This window comes from Symphalangus syndactylus, chromosome 7, assembly GCF_028878055.3.
Source record: "Symphalangus syndactylus isolate Jambi chromosome 7, NHGRI_mSymSyn1-v2.1_pri, whole genome shotgun sequence".
Classification (NCBI taxonomy): domain Eukaryota; kingdom Metazoa; phylum Chordata; class Mammalia; order Primates; family Hylobatidae; genus Symphalangus; species Symphalangus syndactylus.
Window position 1 is genome coordinate 72,013,749 of NC_072429.2, and position 21,017 is coordinate 72,034,765.

General features: G+C 37.7%; 1 protein-coding gene and 1 pseudogene across 21 annotated transcripts in view; one reads left to right on the forward strand and one right to left on the reverse strand.

The window, feature by feature from the left end:
* Positions 1 to 21,017, reverse strand: part of STAU2 (staufen double-stranded RNA binding protein 2) — a 338,058-nt gene that overhangs the window by 213,666 nt on the left and 103,375 nt on the right. The gene's annotated exons all lie outside the window — the stretch shown is intronic.
* LOC129486987 (homeobox protein VENTX-like) lies at positions 17,861 to 18,884 on the forward strand (annotated as a pseudogene).

A 21,017-nucleotide genomic window follows, 5' to 3' on the forward strand; every position in this document is an offset into this window, starting at 1 on the left:
TAAGGCAAATACATATTGTTATCATTTCCATTTTACAGTTGAGGAAACTGAAAAACAGAGAAGATAAGTTGCTTGGCCTAGGTGGAGCCAGGTTTCAAATGAAGATAGAGTGGCTCCACAGCACCCCCTAACCTCAATACTCATTACTATATTCCTCTCAACTTAAAAGTGAATGATTGCAAGGGAGAGACAAGACCAGCAAGGGCCAGGTTCTCAGCTATGTGGGAGTAAAGCAACCAGGGCTAGCAGAAGGCCAAGTTCAAAGTGAAAGGATGCATGTGAGATCCGGACGGGGAAGTGCTGGGAGTGAATGCACTTTGTGACTATAGACTCCAAGTACCTCTTAACATTGGGCATGAACTGACCTTGAGGCAGCTACATGATGAGGATGGGCTAGATCAGTGGTTTCATCTTTGCCTATATACTGGAAGTACATGAGGAGCTTTAAAAAATACTGAGGACAAGTCAGTAAGAAAAAGACCACTGAGGCCGGGCACGGTGGCTCATGCTTGTAATCCCAACACTTTGGGAGGCCGAGGCAGCTGGATCACCTGAGGCCAGGAGTTCAAGACCAGTCTGGACAACATGGTGAAACCCCATCTCTACTAAAAATACAAAAATTAGCCAGGCATGGTGGTGGGTGCCTGTAATCGCAGCTACTCAGGAGGCTGAGGCAGAACTGCTTGATCCCAAGAGGCAGAAGTTGCAGTGAGCCGAGATCATGCCACGGAACTCCAGCCTGAGGGACAAAGCGAGACTCCATCTCAAAAAAAAGAAAGACTACTGAATCAACACAAAAAATAGCACATGTTATACACTTACAGACCACAGAAAAGGAAATATAAATACTTTATGCATATGAGAAGATGTTTGACCTCATTTATAATTAAAGAAATGCAAATTAAAATGCCAAAGAGGTATCATTCTTCACCTAATTATATTGGTAAAAAAGTCCAAAACATTCAAAACAGCCTCATCTCTACTCTAGATTATTGTAATAACCTCCCAACTGCTCTCTTAATCAGCAAAATGGCTCTTTTTTTTTTTTTTGCTCAAAACCTGCGTTGGCCAGTGTGGGCAGATCACGAGGTCAAGAGATTGAGACCATCCTGGCCAACATGGTTAAATCCCGTCTCCACTAAAAATAAAAGAATTAGCTGGGTGTGGTGGTGCACACCTGTAATCCCAGCTCCTTGGGAGGCTGAGGCAGGGGAATCATTTGAACCCAGGAGGCAGAAGATATAGTAAGCTGAGATCGCGCCACTGCACTCCAGCTGGCGACAGAGTGAGACACCATCTCAAAAAAATAAAAAATAAAAAAACCTACATTGATTTTGCATTTCATTCAGAGTAGTAGCCAGAATCTTTACAATGGCCTACAAGGCCTTACATAAATCTGGCTCCCAGTCACATCTCTGGCTTCTTCTTATACCACTCACCTCTTCACTTACTCTTCTCTAGCCACACTAGTCTCCTTTCTGCTCCTCAAACTCACCATATAAGCCTCCATGTTAGGGCCTTTACAATGGCTGATCTCCTGCTTCTCCCCCAGACATCCTCAAGGCTCATTCTCTCACCTTCTTAAAGTCTTAGCTCAAATCTCACCTCTCAGTAAGATCTCTCTAATTCAAATTGTGATTCCCATCCCTTTACTCAAATATGGCTCTACTCTTCCTATATAAGCACTTTTCACTTTCTAATCTACTATACAATGTACTTGTATTTATTTTTTATTTTCTATCTCCCCCAACTAGAATGTAAATTTCATGAGGACAGAAATGTCTGTTGATGTACTCCAAGTACCCACAAGAATGTCTCACCACGTGTATGTATAAAGATATATTCTGCAACACTGATAACATCAGAAGATTCAAAACAACTAAACGTCCATGAATACAGGACTAAGAAGTTAAATAAATTACAGAGAAATCATACAGTGGGATCCTAAACCGTTCTTAAATAAATAAAGCAGTAACCCTATGTCCAGTATGGCCAAGTAAACTCTCACTGAACTGATTCTCCTGCAGGAAACAATAAATTCGGAACAAACTGTAAGAAACAATCATCTAAAGGTACCAAAAAGTCAATGAAACAGGTGGACACTGGAGGCGAGTTAACATCTGGAAAAAAAGAACAGCATAGGATGCATTTCTCTCCCTTTTTTTCTTTAATAGCTTGAATTTGAAGGCAAGCCCATCTATTCCATGTGAAATAGCTAAAATGCCACTGGAAAATAGTCTTACTGGTTTGAAAACCCAGCGATAAGGGCTCATATTCCACAGTCCCTGGAATATGGAGGAGGAAATATTAGAAATAAAAATCTGAGGCCGAGGGCAGTGGCTCATGCCTGTAATCCCAGCACTTTTGGAGGCCAAGGTGGGTGGATCATGAGGTCAGGAGTTTGAGACCAGCCTGGCCAATATGGTGAAACCTCATCTCTACTAAAAATAAAAAAATTAGCCAGGCGTGGTGGTAGGCAACTGTAATCCCAGCTACTCAGGAGGCTGAGGCAGAAGAATTGTTTGAACTCAGGAGGCAGAGGTTGCAGTGAGCCAAGACCACGCCACTGCACTCCAGCCTGGGCGACAGAGTAGGGCTCTGTCTAAATAAATAAATAATCTGGAGAGAGAGGGAGCTTCACATTCTATGTATAAAACTGTTCGAATCTCTATCTGACCCCTGAACCACACACACACACACACACACACACACACACACACACCTGGAACCAGTTCAAAGAAATTTAGCTACAAGATTAGAATTTGAGGTGCCTGTCACCCAGTGCAGAAAAAAGTTTTGTTGAGACCCCAGCCAACTACCTGCCTGCCTAAAAAATTTTTTTGGCCAGGCATAGTGGCTCACGCCTGTAATCCTAACACCTTTGGGAGGCCAAGGCAGGAAGATTGCTTGAACCCAGGAGTTAGAGACCAGGCTGGGCAACATAGCAAAACCCCATATCTATAAAGATACAAAAAATTAGCTGGGCATGGTAGCATGTGCCTATAGACCTAGCTACTCAGGAGGCGGAGGTGGGGGGGATCACCTGAGCCTGGGAGGTAGAGGTTGCAGTGAGCCAAGATTGCACCACTGCACTCCAGCCTGGGTGACAGAGTGAGGGCCTGTCTAAACCATACACACACACACATACACACACTTCACAGGAACATAACAGAATCTAGGTTCTACAACATATAATTTTACAATGTCCAGAATACAATCCAAAATTATTCAACATACGAAACAGGAAAAAATGATCCATTCTCAAGAGAAAAAAAAAACTGTAAGCAGAAAACTACCCTGAAATAACCGAGATGTTAGAATTAGCAGCAAGGGGCCGGGTGTGGTGGCTCATGCCTGTAATCCCAGCACTTTGGTAGGCTGGGGTGGGTGGATCACTTGAGGCTATGAGTTCAAGACCAGCCTCACCAACATGGCAAAATCTTGTCGCTACTAAAAATAAAAGAATTAGCCGAGTGTGGTGGCACACAGCTGTAATCCCAGCTACTCAGGAGGCTGAGGCATGAGAATCGCTTGAACCTGGGAGGCAGAGGTTACAGTGAGCCAAGATCACGCCACTGCACTCCAGCCTGGGTGACAGAGGAGACTCTGTATCCAAAAAAAAAAAAAAGGAACTAGCAGCAAAGTTATACTATGTTCAATGAGATCAAAGAAAACATGCTTTTAACGAATAAATGTATGGAGAATTTCAGCAGAGAACAGTAATTATAAAAAGTAGCCAAATTCTAGAATATGATATTCAAATTTAAAATTCACTGGATAGACATAATAGCCAAAAGGAGATGACCAAGGAATCAAGATTAATCAACAGAAATTATACTACCTATTAGAGAGAAAAAAAGAAGTTAAAAAAATGAACTGAGGCTTAGGGATCTGCTAGACAATATTAAAAGGTCTAACAGAAGGAGAGGAGGAAAAGGGGGGAACAGAAAAATATTAAAAGACCTAAGACCCAAAAATTTCCTTTTGTAAAAGGCATATTTACGTATTCAAGAAGCTCAGTGAACTAGATCAATATAAAGAAAACCACACAAGATATGTTATAGTTTAACTGCTAAAAGCTAAAAAGACATATTATTTATGGGGAGCAACAATTCAAATGATGGATGACCTCTCAAGAGAAAAAATCTGAGGCCAGGAGAGGGTGGAACAACATCTTTAAAGTCTTCATAAAGTGCTGAAAGTTAAAAAAAGAAAAAAAGAAAAGAAAAGAAAAGAAAAAACTGTCAACTCTGAATTCTATATTCAATGAAAATACCCTTCAAAACTGAAGGCAAAATAAAGATGTTTTCAGTAAACGAAAATTCAGAGAAATCATTGCCAGAAGACCTACACTACAAGAAATACTAAAGGATGTTCAAGCTGAAGAGAAGTAGAGCCAGACAGAAATCTGGATCTTCAGAGAAAACAAAAACAAAAACAAACACAAACACAAAAGCAAAACAAAAAAAGGGAAATGATAGATATGTGGGCAAATAAATTCAAGACTTTTTCTCTTAATTTCTTTAAGATATAGACTAAAGCAAAAAATCATAACATTGTGGAAGTTATGCTCTATATAGATGTTATACAAATGACAACTATATATGGGCTGGGAGTTAAATAGACCTATATGGTTGCAGGGTTTCTAAAATTTTCATAATCAAGTTAGAAAAAATAATGCAGCTTCTTACATACTGACATGGAATGCTGTTTAAGGTATTTTTCAAAGGAAAAAAAAAACAGATTTGGAATACTATTACAGAATGATACTTTCTTAAAGTAAATACATATACATATCCAGAGAATATCCTGAAAAGATAATACATGAAACTGGCAAGGGGCGGGGGCAAAATTGGGTAACTGGAATGCAGGGGTGGCATAATATTTACATTAATATTTGAATTTTTTATATTTTATACTGTATAAAATAAATACAAAAAATTAAATACCCACAAAAATCAAAAAGTAAAGGCTCTGAGAAGTTCTACAATAAGAAAACATTTAAATTTTCCTTGATCCAGCATTTTACAAACCTATATAACTATAGGAAACTGACTCCTCTCCCTTTTTCAAATAATAGCTGTTTCTGTCCCAACAGCGACTGGTATTGCTTACACCATATTAAAACACACTTATTTTTTTGAATCAATTTTTTACTAGAACCAACTAAATCTAGTAAGAATATAACTCAGGTCATCTGAAATATTCTTTTTTTAAAAAAAAAAAAAAAAAGAGTCCATCAGAGTAACTTCAAATATAATTGCAATTTCACTGGCAGTCTAATAAAATTCCATCCACTAAAGTTCTAGACTTAATATTTTCCAAGACATTCTTAAATTCAGTCACTGTCCCATGCTTACTTGTTTTTAAAAACTCATTAGGTACCTCTGTTATTACTGTCCAAACTGAATGATATCAACTATTTCGGAAAACATAAAAAATTGCTTGTTGAACATATAAATGATTCCATAAGAAGATGCCACAATATATTTTAGTTGCTAAAGATTAATATGAAATGATATCACATGACCTGAGTCATATTCTTACTAGATTTAGTTGGTACAAGTAGTAAAAAATTGATTTAAAAAAATGTGTTTTTTAATATGGTGTAAGCAATACCAGTCAGTGTTGGGATAGAAATAGTTGATTAATATGAAATGATATCAACTATTTCTGAAAACATAAAAAATTGCTTGTTGAACAAATGATTCCATAAGAAGATGCCACAATATATTTTAGTTGCTGAAGATTAATATGAAATATAACCATTATTTTGATACAAAAAAGAAAAACAAACCCACAAATTCTTGTTAAAGTTCAACAGATATTATTTAAATTGTAGTATCTTGTTTTTAACAATTTAACATTTAATAGTGAAAATTTTTTCTATGATACATTAATTTCACTGGTTCCTTTGAGTTTCTAAATCCACTTGACAATTTTAATAGTATATTTTATTCAATTTATCTTTGTACCTACACTAACAAAGGAAAAAGAATACAATTTATGAATACCCAGAAATTCCTTAATCACGGAGATTGTATACAATTGTTTCTATGCTCTTTGAAGGGAGGACATGATCCTAGTTTCATTTGTGCTCACAAGGAGAATTTATACTAAAAGATCTGGGAGATGAATGAGATGCTAAAACGAAAGACATGGAAGCCTAGCAACATATTCTAGTCTAGCTAACCCTTCCTAAGAAAAAAAGATAGTACTAATAGTAAGGTGCTAATGAGCCGTACTTGGTACCCTCATGCTCGACAACCTTCTCAGATCACTCAGGTTGAAAATAAACTTCTATATTACAACTGAAACTAAAAATTACACTGAAAAGGACGTGTTTAGCACCGTAGAGGCTCCCACATATTTAAAGCTACTTCTTTTAATTCCATGTTTTAGATGTTTGAACAAGACATCAATAATTCCATTATCCTTGTTCTGGTTTGATATTATTTTTACCTCTCCCAAATCATAAAATTTGCAAAAGAAAAAATTCAACTGCAAAATTATTCAATATTTGGAAACGAAAATTTAACAAACCCTCTTAAGAACCAATAAGAGACCTATCAAATAGAATACAAATAGATACATAAAAATTTTATAAACTGGTAACAGCATTCGAATCAAAGAGGTGAAGTAGTCTAAGAATATTTACTCCAGTTGTGTTAGGAACAAACTAAATTATGACTTCCTTGGGCCAACTAAATCCAGTAAGAATAACATTCTGTTGCTAATATGATCATATGAAATAATTATTTTTAAAAAGAACTTAGCCTATCAAAGTCAACTTCAAATATAAAAAGTGTTCCCCATCAATCAAGTGTATAGAAACAATATAAAATTATTCAAAATTTGTTTATTTTACAAAGATACTTCTCAAACCCAAGTGCTTCCTATAATAATACACATCATATACTATTTACCGATCAATAGCAAAAAAGAAAAAAATGAAATGAAATTAGAATAAAATATACAACTTCTACCAGAAAAAAAAAAAGACTAGAACCAGCAGGGACAAATAAGTGGAACTTATTAGAAGACACTGACTTAAAGAATTGGTTATATATAAAACATAGCTCCCTATATTGCATATACCTAAACTTATAATCCCATAAACTCTATTATTCATTAATACAGACTAGAGGTCCACAAACATTCTGAAAAGAGGCAAATAGTAAATATTTTAGGCTTTGCAGGCCACGAGGTTTCTAACACACCTTCTCAATACTGCCGTTGTATTGAGAAAGCAGTCATAGACAATACATCAACAAATGAGGGTGGTGGTGCTCCAATAAAATTTTGTTTTTATGGACACTGAAATCTGAATTTCATATAATTTCTACACATCAAAAAACAATCTTCTACTTATTTTTTTCAATGATTTTTAAATATACAACCTTAGATCATGGGACATACAAAAAAAGAAAGCTGTGGGCTCCAGACTGCCAACCCCTGCCTCATCTAGAAATACATGAAAAGTAGTTACTAGAAATACTTTCCAAACATTCTTTCTAATAATTGAATATCAATAATGTTGCATTTTTACTATGCCATTATTTTTACCATATGTAAGTTCTAAAACAGTATAATCTGCCAAAATAATGACGGAATCAAAGCTAAGAAAGCTAAAATGAAGTATTCTTAATATTTCAAAGCCACAAAAAAGAAGCAATAAAAAAAAACAGAAAAGTGTTGTTTCATTACACATTCCTAGGTCATAAATTTCACATAAACTAACTCTATATAATACTTGCCCACTGAGTGATACAAAGTTATTAGTTATATTATGCCAAATTCAGAATTTCATTAATTCCAAATGTAATATAGTATTAAAATGTGGCCAAAAGAATCCTGGAGCCTGGGTGACATGGTGAAACCTTGTCTCTACAAAAGACACAAAAATTAGCCAGGCATAGTGGCCCTTGGACCACCTGGTCTATATTAACGAACTACTAGGGAGGCTGAGGTGGGAGGATGGCTTGACCCCAGAAAGTGGTGGTTGCAGTGAGCCAAGATGGTGCCACTGCACTCCAGCCTGGGCAACAGAATGAGACCCCTGTCCTCCTACCCCTGCAAAAAAAAAAAAGAATCCTGGTAGTTTCATAGTTAACACTGTTTCATATGGTAATACTGAAATGTCTTAGAAAACTCAAAGGACAAAGTTGTGAAAACTGTATTTTAGTTATAGCTTACTCTTTAACTAGTTGTTAAGATCTTGAACAAATCATGTCAGCCAGCATTTCCTAAAGTTTGCCCTATATCCACAGATCATTCATTAATGTAACAGGATCTATGGCCAACTGAGTCTGAGAAATGCTACACATTATATACATTTCTAGAATATTTATAATGTACCTAAGCATATCATAAATTCTTAGAAGTTCTGCAGTAAAGAAAACTGTTGGTTTAATCTAGTATTGTCCAAACTTAACTACTTTTTGTGTGCCACACTTATTAACATCCAAAAAAAGCTAAAATTTCTTAAAACACACTTTAGAAAATTTTCTAATCTCTAGTCGAAATCAGATAAACATCCCTTTGGGTTCTAAATTTTAGAATTCTGTGAGACTAATTCTAAGTGGTAATTTTGTGAAAGCTGTTCAACTATTAAGTTCAGGTTTACAAACCTGGAACCTCTGGATCAAATGTCCTCTTTTATACTCCCAAAACACTATGAACTTCCTCTAATAGAGCACTTATCTTTAAGTAGACATCATTTCTCTAGCTTTCTAGACTTACTCTTTAAGTGGGAGATGGAATCATCCTAGTTTCTTCAACACTTAGAAGAGTGCCTGGATCACTCACTAAATGTGTTTCGGTTTTGGTTTTGTTTCTATTTTATTGCAATAATCTCCCACTTGATCTACCCATAACCACTCTTGCCTTGCTCCTACTGCTTCTCTATGCAAACATGGTCAGGTCTCCTCCACTCAAAAACTTTCATCTTTGCCAGGTGCAGTGGCTCGCGCCTGTAATCCCAGCACTTTATGAGGCCAAGGTGGGCGGATCATGAGGTCAGGAGATCAAGACCATCCTGGCCAACATGGTGAAACCCCATCTCTATTAAAAATACAAAAATTAGCTGGGCGTGGTGGCATGTGCCTGTAATCCCAGCTACTCAGGAGGCTGAGATAGGAGAATCTCTTGAACCCGGGAGGCGGAGGTCACAGTGAGCCAAGATCGCACCACTGCACTCCAGCCTGGCGACAGAGCAAGACTCCATCCAAAAAGAAAAAAAAAAAAAACTTTCATCTTCCACTCTTCTGAAAATGAAGACCAGTTTCGTAAAATAGCCCTGGAGGATCTAGTCTCTTGCCTGCCCTCTCCTGCTTTACCTCTTTTATCACTGTTTTTCTTTATTTTATCTGCCTTAGCCATACAAAGTTAATAAAGATGAAACTAGATGGCATAGAGAAAAAAGCAGGGCAGGGGCCTGGGGAATGTCAGGGTAGGGTAGGGTGGAGTGGGTTGGGGTGAAATGAAAGGCAAGACTGAAAAGGTTACATTAGACCTTGGCAAATGAGAGAGAACAGAAAATAAATACCTCTAAAATGGGAGTATACCTGACTTGTTTGGACACTGCAGCCAGTGTGGCTGGAGTGAAGTTGGAACAGCAGGGAGCAGCAGGTGGGTTAGAGAAGTAATAGAGGTCTGAAAGAGCAGGGCTTTGTAGGGTGATGTATATGCAATCAACTCCCATAGTTAACTCTCTCATCTAGATCTCTCCTGAGTCCAGTCTCCTACATAAAACACATATTTGACAACTCCTCTTGGATGTCTTACAGACATGTCTATCCCCGAAGTCTTAACTGCACTCCAAATCTGTTTCTTCTCCATTCTTTCCCATCTCAGTAAATGGCAGTAACCTCTATCCACTGGCAAAAGCAAGAATCCTAAAAGGTTCTCCCACTAAATTTAGAATAGACATGAAATTCCAATTAAACATCCTCCACACTAGGTAGCTATAGCCTTTAATTAATATAGCAAATATGGTAAAGACCCTAATCCCATACAGTACTCCGTTAAGTATTACCACCCACTCACATATTACACGCATACAGGAAGGAAATCACTTGCATGTGAGTCCCAATCAAGGAGTTCACATTCCTATGGGGGCAGAGGCTAGGTGAAGTGGGACACTGAATCTGCATATCCTCTGAAATGCCCAATGTCCATCTAAGACAAAATGGTACCTGTACCCAGAGGGTTAGCCCAAATAGTATAATAGCTTCGAGCTAAGAGGTAGCCATCATGGAGGAAGAGGTCCTTATGGCCTCTGACAATATCAATTTAAAAACAGGAGGTCCAGTGAGCCCATCAAGCAAGATCAACATCCCATATACCTGTACTTTTATACTCTAAAAAGAGATGGGAACACAGACTAGGAACTATTGCCGTGTTTGAAAATGCCCCCATGTTTGTGTTCTGTGCTACTGTCTGTTACTTCATAGTGACTAGATATAAACTCCACAACAAAAATGACAACACATTATGGTGTATTACTACAGCAGAATACTATGTAAATTTATTAAATAGTTGTACACTTAGTTACATGGAAACTCAGAACACATTCTGAAGTGAAAGCATAGTATATAATTTGCATAAATACATACACTCATATAAAATGCTACAGCTGCACCTCTGGTAAGCCAAAGGTTTGTATGGGCTTGTCCTAGAAAGCAGGAAAGTGAGGAACTAAGATGGCAAAACGAAAAATTAGAAATAGATTTTGAAAAGTAAGTTTTACAAACTTACCTGACAAATTTAAGAGAAGTGAAATTATACATAGTGTATTCACTGACCATTATGGAATCAGACTAAACATCAATAACAAAGATAACAGGAAAAATCTCCAAGCATTTGGAAACTATACTTCTAAAATAATCCAGAGGTCAATGAATTATCAAGGGAAATTTTTAAACTGAACGAAAATAAAATACAATGTATCAAAATTTGTGAGATGCAGAAGTGAGAAAAATTCATAACACTAAATACATATCAGAATTAGCCAGGTGTGCACCTGTAGTCCTAGCCACTCAGTAGGCTGAAGCAGGAGGATCACTTGAGCCCAGGAGTTTGGGGCTGCAGTGAACTATGATTATGCCACTGCACTCCAGCCTAGGCAACAGAGTAAGATCCTGTCTCTTAAAAAAAAAAAAAAAAAAAAGTTATGAAGAATGGTCTGAGAAAAAAAAGAAAGAAAAGACGAAACGTTTCAAATAAATAATCTAAGCTCACACCTCAAGAACAAAGAACAAGAAGGGGAAAGTAAATCTAAAGAAAGCAGAAGGTAGTAAATCTAAGAACAGAAATCAATAAAACTGGAAACAGAAAAAAACTATAGATAAAAGCAATTAAACAAAATCTTGGTTCTTTGAAAATAATAATAAAACTGAAAATTTCCAGGAACGCTGACAAACAAAAAAGAAGACACAAATCATCAACACCAGAAAAGAATCAGGGATCATTACTAGAGACCCTGTAGACATAAAAGAATAAGGGAATACTAAGAACAATTCTACACACAGAAACTTGACAATTAGACAAAATGAGCCAAATCCTCAAAAAGCACAAGCTATCACAACTCACCCAACATGAAGACGACTTGAAAAGCCCTATAAGTATTCAATAAATTGAATTCATACATTTAAAACTCCTAAAAAAAAAAAAATCTCCAGTTGTGGGTGTTTTCAGGAAGAATTCTGACAAACTTTTAAAGATGTAATGTCAACTCTATACAATCTCTTCCAGAAAACAGAATAGGAGAGAATGTCTCCCAATTCTTTTTATGAGTACAATAGTATCATGATATACAAATCAGAAAAAGAATGCCAAAGGGGTTATGGTGGGGGGAACTACAGACAAATATCTTCCATGACTATAGAGACAAAAAGCCTTAATAGAATATTAGCAAGTAGAATTTAGCAACATACATAAAGAATCTTAGACCATGACCAAGTATCGTTTATTGCAGGCATACAAGGCTGTTTCAATATTTAAAATTCAATCAATGTAATCTATCACATTAACAGGTCAAAAATGAGAAATCATATGATCAGTTAATTGATGCAGCAAAACATTTAACAAAATTCAACACCCATTCATGATAAAAAAAATTCTCAAAAAACTAGGAAGCACATGTCCAATTGGATTTAAAATATTTACTAAAAATCTACACCTAAAATCAGACTTAATGGCGAAAGACTGAATGTTTTGTACATGAAGAATGAAGCAAGGAGGTCCACTCCCACTACTCTTACACAACACAGTGCTTGAAGATCTAGCCAGTGCAATAAGGTAAGAAATGAAACACGTATTAGTCTGTTCTCACATTGCTATAAAGAAATACCTGAGACCAGGTAAATTATAAGAAGAGTTTTAATTGGCTTATGGTTCTGCAGGCTGTACAGGGAGCATTGAGGCTTCTGCTTCTGGGAGGCCTCAGGAAATGTACAATCATGGCGGAAGGCAAAGGGGAAGCAGGCACATCTCACATGGCCAAAGCAGGAGGAAGAGAGAAAGGAGGGAGGTGCTACAATTTTAAACAACCAGACCTCACGATAAGTCACTCACTATCATGAGAACAGCACCAAGGGGATGGTGCTAAACCATTCATGAGAAACCATCCCCATGATCCAATCACCTCCCACGCCACCCAACCTCCAACATTGGTACAATATGAGATTTGTGTGGGGACACAGATCCAAACCTTATCAAAATGAAAGGCAAGCAGATCAGAAACAAAGAAATAAAAATATCCCTATTTAAAGATGAAATAATTGTCTGTGTAGAAAGAACTATATTTTTAATTACCTAGAACTAATAAGTGAATTAGCAAGTTAATAGGACACAAGATCAAAATACAAAAATTGAAATGTATGTCTACATACCAGCAATAAATACATGGAAGGTGAAAGTAAAAATACAAGAAAAGATTTATTCTAAAATTTACATGGAAAGGCAAAGAAAGTAGAGTAACTCAATTTTGAAAAAGAATAAAGTATAAGAAACCACTCTATATTATTTTAACACTTATTATGTAACTTCAGTAATCAACACTGTGAGGAGTTGGCAGAGACACAGAGTTCAACAGAACATAATAGAGAACCCAGAAACAGACCCACACTAGTGTGGCCAACTGTCTTTACACAAAGGTGAAAAAGCAATTCAATGGAGGAAGGAGAGCTATCCAACAAATGGTGCTGAACAACTGGGTAACCATAGGCAAAAAACAAAAACAAAAACCTTTGACCTAAACATGACACCTGATAAAAAGAAGCTAATTCAAAATGTACATTTAAATGTAAACCATAAAACTTTTAAAAGAAAACCTAGGAGAATACCTTTGGGGATCTAGATTTGGTGAGGAGATTTAGACTTGATACCCAAAGCACACTCACAAAAAAAATTGATAAACTTGACTTCATCAAAATAAAAAACTTTTGTTCTATGAAAAACTATGTCAAGAGGATGAAAAGACAAACTATGAACAGGGAGAAAAGATTTGCAAACCACATATCTAACAAAGGATTCATATCTAAAATATATACAAAACTCTCAAAACTCAACAGTAAAAAAAACAATTTTATAGAAAATGTGCATAAGACAGACATTTCAAAGACACACAACCAGACACACACACACACACACACACACACACATACACACACAAAAAGATGTTGAACATCCCTAACCATTATGGAAATGTCAATTAAAGCCATAATGATATATAACTACACATCTATCATAATGACCAAAATAAAAATAGTGACAACCACAAACGCTGTGGAGGATGAGAAGAAACTGAATCTCTCATACATTCCTGATTGTGATGCAAGACAGTTCAGCAACTCTGGAAAATAGTGTAGCAGTTTTCCTAGAACACTAAACATGTATTCACTACACAACCGAGGTATCACACTCCTGTGTATTTATCCTAAAGAAATAAACATTTATGTCCATACAAAACCCACACATAGATATTCATAGCAGCTTTATATGTATAGCTAAAAACTGAAGAAAAACAAAACATCCCTCAATAGGTGAAGGGTTCAACAAACTGTGGTACACAGAACACTACTCAAAAACATAGAATACTATTCAAAAAGTCACATACTATGATTCCATTTATGTAATATTCTTGAAATGACAAAAGCATAGAGATGGAGAACACATTCATGGCTGCCAAGGGCTAGAGATGGTAGGGTAGCAGAGGTGAAGAGAAGAGTAGTAAGGGACATGAGGAAGAGCTTTGTGGTGACAGAATAATTCTGTATCTTTTTTTTTTTTTTTGAGACAGTCTCACTCTGTTGCCCAGGCTGGAGTGCAGTGGTGTGATCATGGCTCACAGTAGCCTCAAATTCCTGGTATCAAGCAACCCTCCCACCTCAGCCTCCCAAGTAGCCAGGACAACACACATGTACCACCATGCCTGGCTAATTTATTTTTATTTTTGTAGAGATAAGATCTCACTATGTTGCCCAGGCTGGACTCACACTCCTGGTCTCAAGCTATCTGTCCCACCTAGGCCTCTCAAAAGAGCTAAGATTATAGGCATGAGTAACCATGCCTGGCCGAGTTCTGCATCTTGATTGCTGCAGTGGTTGCATGAATCTACATGTGACAAAATGAAACAGAACTACAACACATACATTTACCAATGTCAGTATACTGGTTTGAAATATTGTCCTACAAGTCTGTAAAATGTAACCAATGGGGGAGACTCAGTGCAGAGTACATGGGCTTCTGTGTGCCATTTTTACAACTTTCAGTGAATCTCTAATTATTTCTAAATAAAAAGACTTTTAAAAAGGAAGACAGAATAACTAAATCAATAGTAATTAGCAGTATCTACATTCTCAAGTTTCCAAATATGTATCTTGAAAATTTGCATCCCACATATACTATCATTCCTAGTATTTTCTTGAATGATTTTATTTCATGGTGATTTTTTTTTTTTTTTGAGACAGAATCTCGCTCTTTTGCCCAGGCCGGAGTGCAGTGGCACTATCCCGGCTCACTGCAAGCTCCGCCTCCCAGGTTCACGCCATTCTCCTGCCTCAGCCTCCCGAGTAGCTGGGACTACAGGCGCCCGCCACCACGCCCGGCTAATTTTTTGTATTTTTTTAGTAGAGACGGGGTTTCACCATGTTAGCCAGGATGGTCTCGATCTCCTGACCTCATGATCCGCCCGCCTCGGGCTCCCAAAGTGCTGGGATTACAGGCGTGAGCCACCGCGCCCGGCCTCATGGTGATTTTTATTCTAGAAAAAATACATTTTGAAGTGAGGCTTCGAGTGTTTTACTTCATAGTATCCAAAATACCCAATAACAAAATTATTTTATAAAATGGGTTTTAGAGTTTTGCAGAAATAGATTTATAATCCAATTCTATAACTTACTTCATAAATGATACTGAGCAAATTAAACTTGAGTCTCTGTTTCTTCATAACTAAAACAGGGATAAAATAATATACCTTGGAGAACTACCACGTCTGTGTATAAAGAAACTGGCAGTGTTCTACACACAGTAGATTACATAACTTTTACTGTTATCATCTTATCTCCCTGAAGGTAACACACATTCCTATGGGCAGGAGCAATTTCACGTATTTCCATTGAATCACCTTACTGCTGTCAGCATGGTGGTAAGTATACAAAAAATACCCAACATGCAAGTTTCTTTGAACTTTTAACCTCTGCCATTAAAATTACCCTTTTTCTTTACTGTAAATGGTTATCCCCTGATTTTCTGAAAAGGGTTAGGTTTGGAGTCTTTCAGTTGTGTCTTGTTTTTCAAATGCAAGTTTTCTTGTTTTTGTTTTTTAGAGACAGAGTCTCTCTCTGTTACACAGGCTGGAGTACAGTGGTATCATCATAGCTCACTGCAGCCTCAAACTTGTTGGCTCAGGTGATCCTCCTGCCTCAGCCTCCCTAGTAGCTGGGACTACAGGTCTGCACCATGTGCCCAACTTATTTTTTAATTTTTTGTAGAGACTAAGTCTTGCTATGTTGCCCAGGCTGGTCTCAAACTCCTGGCCTCAAGCAATCCTCCCACCTTGCCCTCCCAAAGTGCTGGGCCACCAGGCCAGCCTCCAATAAGAGCTTTTTGATGAAGCTAATATGTAGTTTCTAAAGGCATCAGGCCAAGAAAGAGTAGTTCAATGGTGTAATAGTTCAGAGATGCAAAGCAAAATAGTTCAGAGATTTCCAAACATTCTGCACATCCCATATTCTTGTTTCCAACTCAGCCAGTTAAAAATATTTTTTTGATATCCAATAAGTGGCATTTTCCCAACGTCTCATCACTTCATACAGATCATTATTCTTGCTTACCATTTAAGTAAAGACTTCTATTTGTATTTAAATTGACTAACACTGCTCCCCATTACCCCCTTCTCAACACAGAGCTCCAGGTTGCTGACCCTGATCTTTTGCAATTTTCTGGAAATTATTTCTATACTCACCTATTCCTCATTATATTTGTTCTATCACAATAAAAATTATAAAAAAGATAATACCAGCCCCCACTCTGTAATTTGGTATCTTCTCTGAAGAATTTATTCTACTAATTCTTCTCCTAGTTCTAAACTCCTAAAAGGAACTATCAAGTAACTATCAAATAGGATTAACAAACTCAACTTTAATACTGCTCACTAAGCTTCTTTCTCTTACTCATAAAAGTCATATTAAAATGTACTATGATGGACAGGGCAGTTTGTATGATATTATTATCAATATATCACAACAAAAGTTCCAAACAAAATGCCTTAGATATCTTTGAGAAGGTTTTAGATATCTTTGAGAGCACACTACTCAAAGATGCTCTTCTATACTTAACTTTTTATAAGTTAGTATATATGTCTTCTATATATTTTTTATATATATATATATATATGGTGCAAAGATAGTACAGAGTTCCCATACACCCTTCATCTAGCTTTCCCTAACGTTAGCAACTGACAAAAACACAGTAACACTGGTCAAAACTGGAAACTGAACATTGATACAACAGTATTAAGTACATCGCAGATTTTATTCAAAGATTCTATACTTTTTGAGTAACTGGTGACACTGGACTTCCAGATATGATGGGGATAACTGAATATCCAGATGTCTTGGGAGAATTTCTATTATCATTCCTAATTTAACATGGTCCCAGCTGCTCTGTGACGAGCTTTGATTCTCTATGAGAGCATGGAGTCATGCTAACATAGAATTTTACGTTGGATGAAACCTTGGAAATCATTTAAATTTTTTTAAGTATAAATTATGACCCATTAACAGGTCATGAAATAAATTTAATAAACCACAACTATAATTTTTAATAAAACAAAATAGAAAACATTAGAGTATAATACAGATGTTATGGGTATCATAAATCTTTTGTTTTAGTGATATAGGTAAAAATGTATATGTGTGTGGATGTAGGTATGTATTTATATACTGGGTCACATTATTTTTAAAAATTCCTTAGCAAAGGTCAGAGTCAAAAATGTTTTAAAAGTCACTCATCTATATCAAACCAAAGAAAGTTCTCTTTAATATTCCTGACAAATGATAACCCCCATCTCTAACTAAACACTATTAAAGGTAGAATATTTGCTACTTATACATCAGACGGTAATACATATTAGGAAATTTTTAATGTGGAACCAACATTTCTCTGTTGACTTTTGATCTACAACTCACAAAAAGGGCGGGATTTTTTCCTTCTAAAGAAAAATACTGTGCAATCCTATTTCTTTTTTTCCATCAAATTAGTGAGCAGAAGTTCTTACACCTAGAAATCAAAAGTTCCAAAAGAAAGTTTCCTTTTCAGTGCCCTAAAAATAAAGGGCAATAATAGAAGAACAGAAAAATATATATGTAAGGACTCTAAATGGAAGAACAGAAGCAATGCCAAGCAAAAATGTCAAGTCGATAAAGGAACATTTTTGAGGAAATGATATAAATATTGGATCCTGCCCCTGGCCAGCCCTGCCCGGCCATGCGTCCCTCCTCCTCCTCACCTTGTGGCCGGCAGCAGCCCTCTAGTTTTGGCTCCATGGACTGGCTCTCCCAAAGCAGTTGCTCAGGGCCGACCCACACCCCCAGGCCTGCCGAGGTCTCCCTGGGGAGCCTCCCTGGCCCGGGCCAGGCATCCGGCCCCGAGGAGCCCCCTCAGGCCATCAGCATCAAGGAGGCTAGGTCCTCAAATCTGCCTCTGCCAGAGAGAGCCATGGCTGGGTTGAGTAAAGGGCTAAACGCCTGGTGGGCCCCCCTGCGTCCACACAGCCTTCACCACGGAGCAGGTCTGTGGCTTGAAGGGCATCTTCCGGCACCACCAGTACCTGGGCCCTCTGGAGTGGAAGAGGCTGGCCAGGGAAATGCAGCTGTCGGAGGTCCAGATAAAAACCTGGTTTCAAAATCGCCAGATGAAACACGAATGGCAAATGCAGGACTCCCAGCTGAACAGCCCCTTCTCGGGGTCACTGCACGCACCCCTGGCTTTCCACTCACCGTCTTCTGGCCTTGCCAATGGCCTGCACCTGCTGTGCCCTTGGGCACCCCTGCCTGGGCCCCAGGCTCTGATGCTGTCCCCTGGCTCCTTCTGGGGTCTCTGCCAAGTGGAACAAGAGGCCCTGGCATCTGAGTGGGCCTCCTGCTGCGGGCAGCCTCTGGCGTACCACCCCCCAAAGCCCAGGAAGTGGCATGCATACGCTGGGACCAGCCCTGTCCACGGGGCCCTGGGGCCTGGTGTGCTCTGCTGGACACAGGATGCATTTTGAGGAAATGCCTCTGACTCCAGGCCTCCCATACAGGTCTGTGCAGATCGTACCTGGCACCTACCGAGAGGACTCAGCTGTTCTGTTTACATCGTGGAGGCACCTCTCACCCTGACCCATGCAAAGGTTCTGAAGATTTCTGGAGAATATATTTATTAAAGCCACCTCTTCACCAAAGGTACCAAAAGGGTCGGTTTAGGAAGTAAATGAAGGGTCAGTGTACAGAGTCAAACGCAGAAGTGGGCTTGTTATGGGGAGGGCTTTCAGCATATGATAAAAGGGTAATTTGTTTTTTAAAAAGTGTTGGAAAAACTGGTTTTCCAGTTGGAAAAAGTAAAGGTTGTAAGCTTTGTGTGTAAAAAAGAAAACCATGAAGGATTGGAAGGTGAAAAAAGAAATTATATAAATAAAATTATCAAACTCAGGCAGATAATTTCATAGAAGTATGCATTACTTACTAGCAAATCTTCTCATTTTGGAAAATGTTTCACTTTTTAATTTTTTTAGACACACAAAGAAGAAAAACTTCCACATTCAAAAGAAAGACTAAATCATGCACACATGAACCCTTTCTGTTTCCTTTAACATACAAGAAAGTGATTTCATGAAATTTATTAAAACTGTTATTTCTGGCCAGGCATGGTGGCTCACGCCTGTAATCCCAGCACATTGGGAGGCCAAGGCACGCAGATCACGAGATCAGGAGTTCAAGACCAGCCTGGCCAACATAGTGAAACCCCATCTCTACTAAAAATACAAAAAAAAAATTAGCTGGGCGTGCTGGTGGGCAGGTGCCTGTGATCCCAGCTATTCGGGAGGCTGAGGCAGGAGAATCGCTTGAACCCAGGAGGTGGAAGTTGCAGTGAGCGGAGATCGCGCCATTGCACTCCAGCCTAGGTGACAGAGCAAGACACTGTCCCAAAACAAAACAAAACAAAACAAAACAAAAATACTGTTATTTCTGTCCAATTCCAAGCAACCAAAATACTTCATGTCATTAAATATGTATATGTAACACACATACACATACATATATACATATAGATATTGACCAAACCTGTATTCAACTATCTGGCCACTTCATTCTACTCAAAAGGCAGATCCTTAGCAAAATGTATGAGAGAAAAAAATAAATTCTGAAGTAAAAAAATTCACCAACTAGATAAAACTCGATGTATTCCACACTTAAGGGGACATCTTAGGGCCTAATTAAAGCCCTGCTACTCTTACTTTGCCCCAAATTCAAACTATAATACCAGTTTTCAAGATAATAGCAATTGAAAAGCATCAAAGAAAGGAGCAAGCAATATGCAAAGGTGCACTGACAAAAACAAGAAATAAAATGACAATCTGACTGACAACAATGATTTGGAAAGTAACTAAAAGCACACTTGGGTACACTAGAAACAGATGTCTAGGATTATCTGGTATAAGGACAAACCATGTATATATCTCATGAGGCTTGTAATACTTATTGTTTTAAGGTTGACAATGAGTCAACAGGAAGGATTCTTTATGCTAAGAATTGTGGCATTTTCTATTTAAGGATATAAAAAATATATGCCATAACTTTTAGAAATATTTCTATCCGAAATTACTGAACTAAGTAAAGTTTTAGGTTCCAAAAAAAAGTGAACCCTCAGCAATGTGGGGAAGCTAGCTGTCCAGAACAATTGTCCCTAAGGAGTGTGGTTAACTGTAATTCTTACCTTCTTCTTTACTTCTTTCAAAAGTTCTATGACTATTCAAACCATCTCATAATCTTTGATGTTAATAGAGGGTAATGTGTTTTGGGTTGTGGGGACCAGTATTTAAATGACTGGACATAGAATTACCTGGGGAAGTTTTAAAAAACACTGGGGTTCAAGCCCTACAACCAGAAATTCTGATTTAATTAGCCGAGATAGAGCCTGGGCATCAGAATTTTTAAAGCTGCCCAGGAAAGCCTGATGTTCGGTTAGTGTTAGGAACCACTTAGGTAAACAGTTTTCTTCATGACACCTTTAGGAATCTTCAAGAGAGATACAGTATGCAGCATTTCCAAAATTTGTCTTCAAATCCCTTTTACCATGGAACATCTTATAACACTGACTTACGTAACTCTTCATCTGAAAATCAAGGTAAATATTAAGTTTAGAATCAAGTTGTATAGCTTTTCAAACTTTGTAAAAGTTCCAATGTGGTTAGGAAGAGGGAAGGGGTGGGAAAAAATAAGAGGATGACTTACTTTTATCACTACCACATTTTT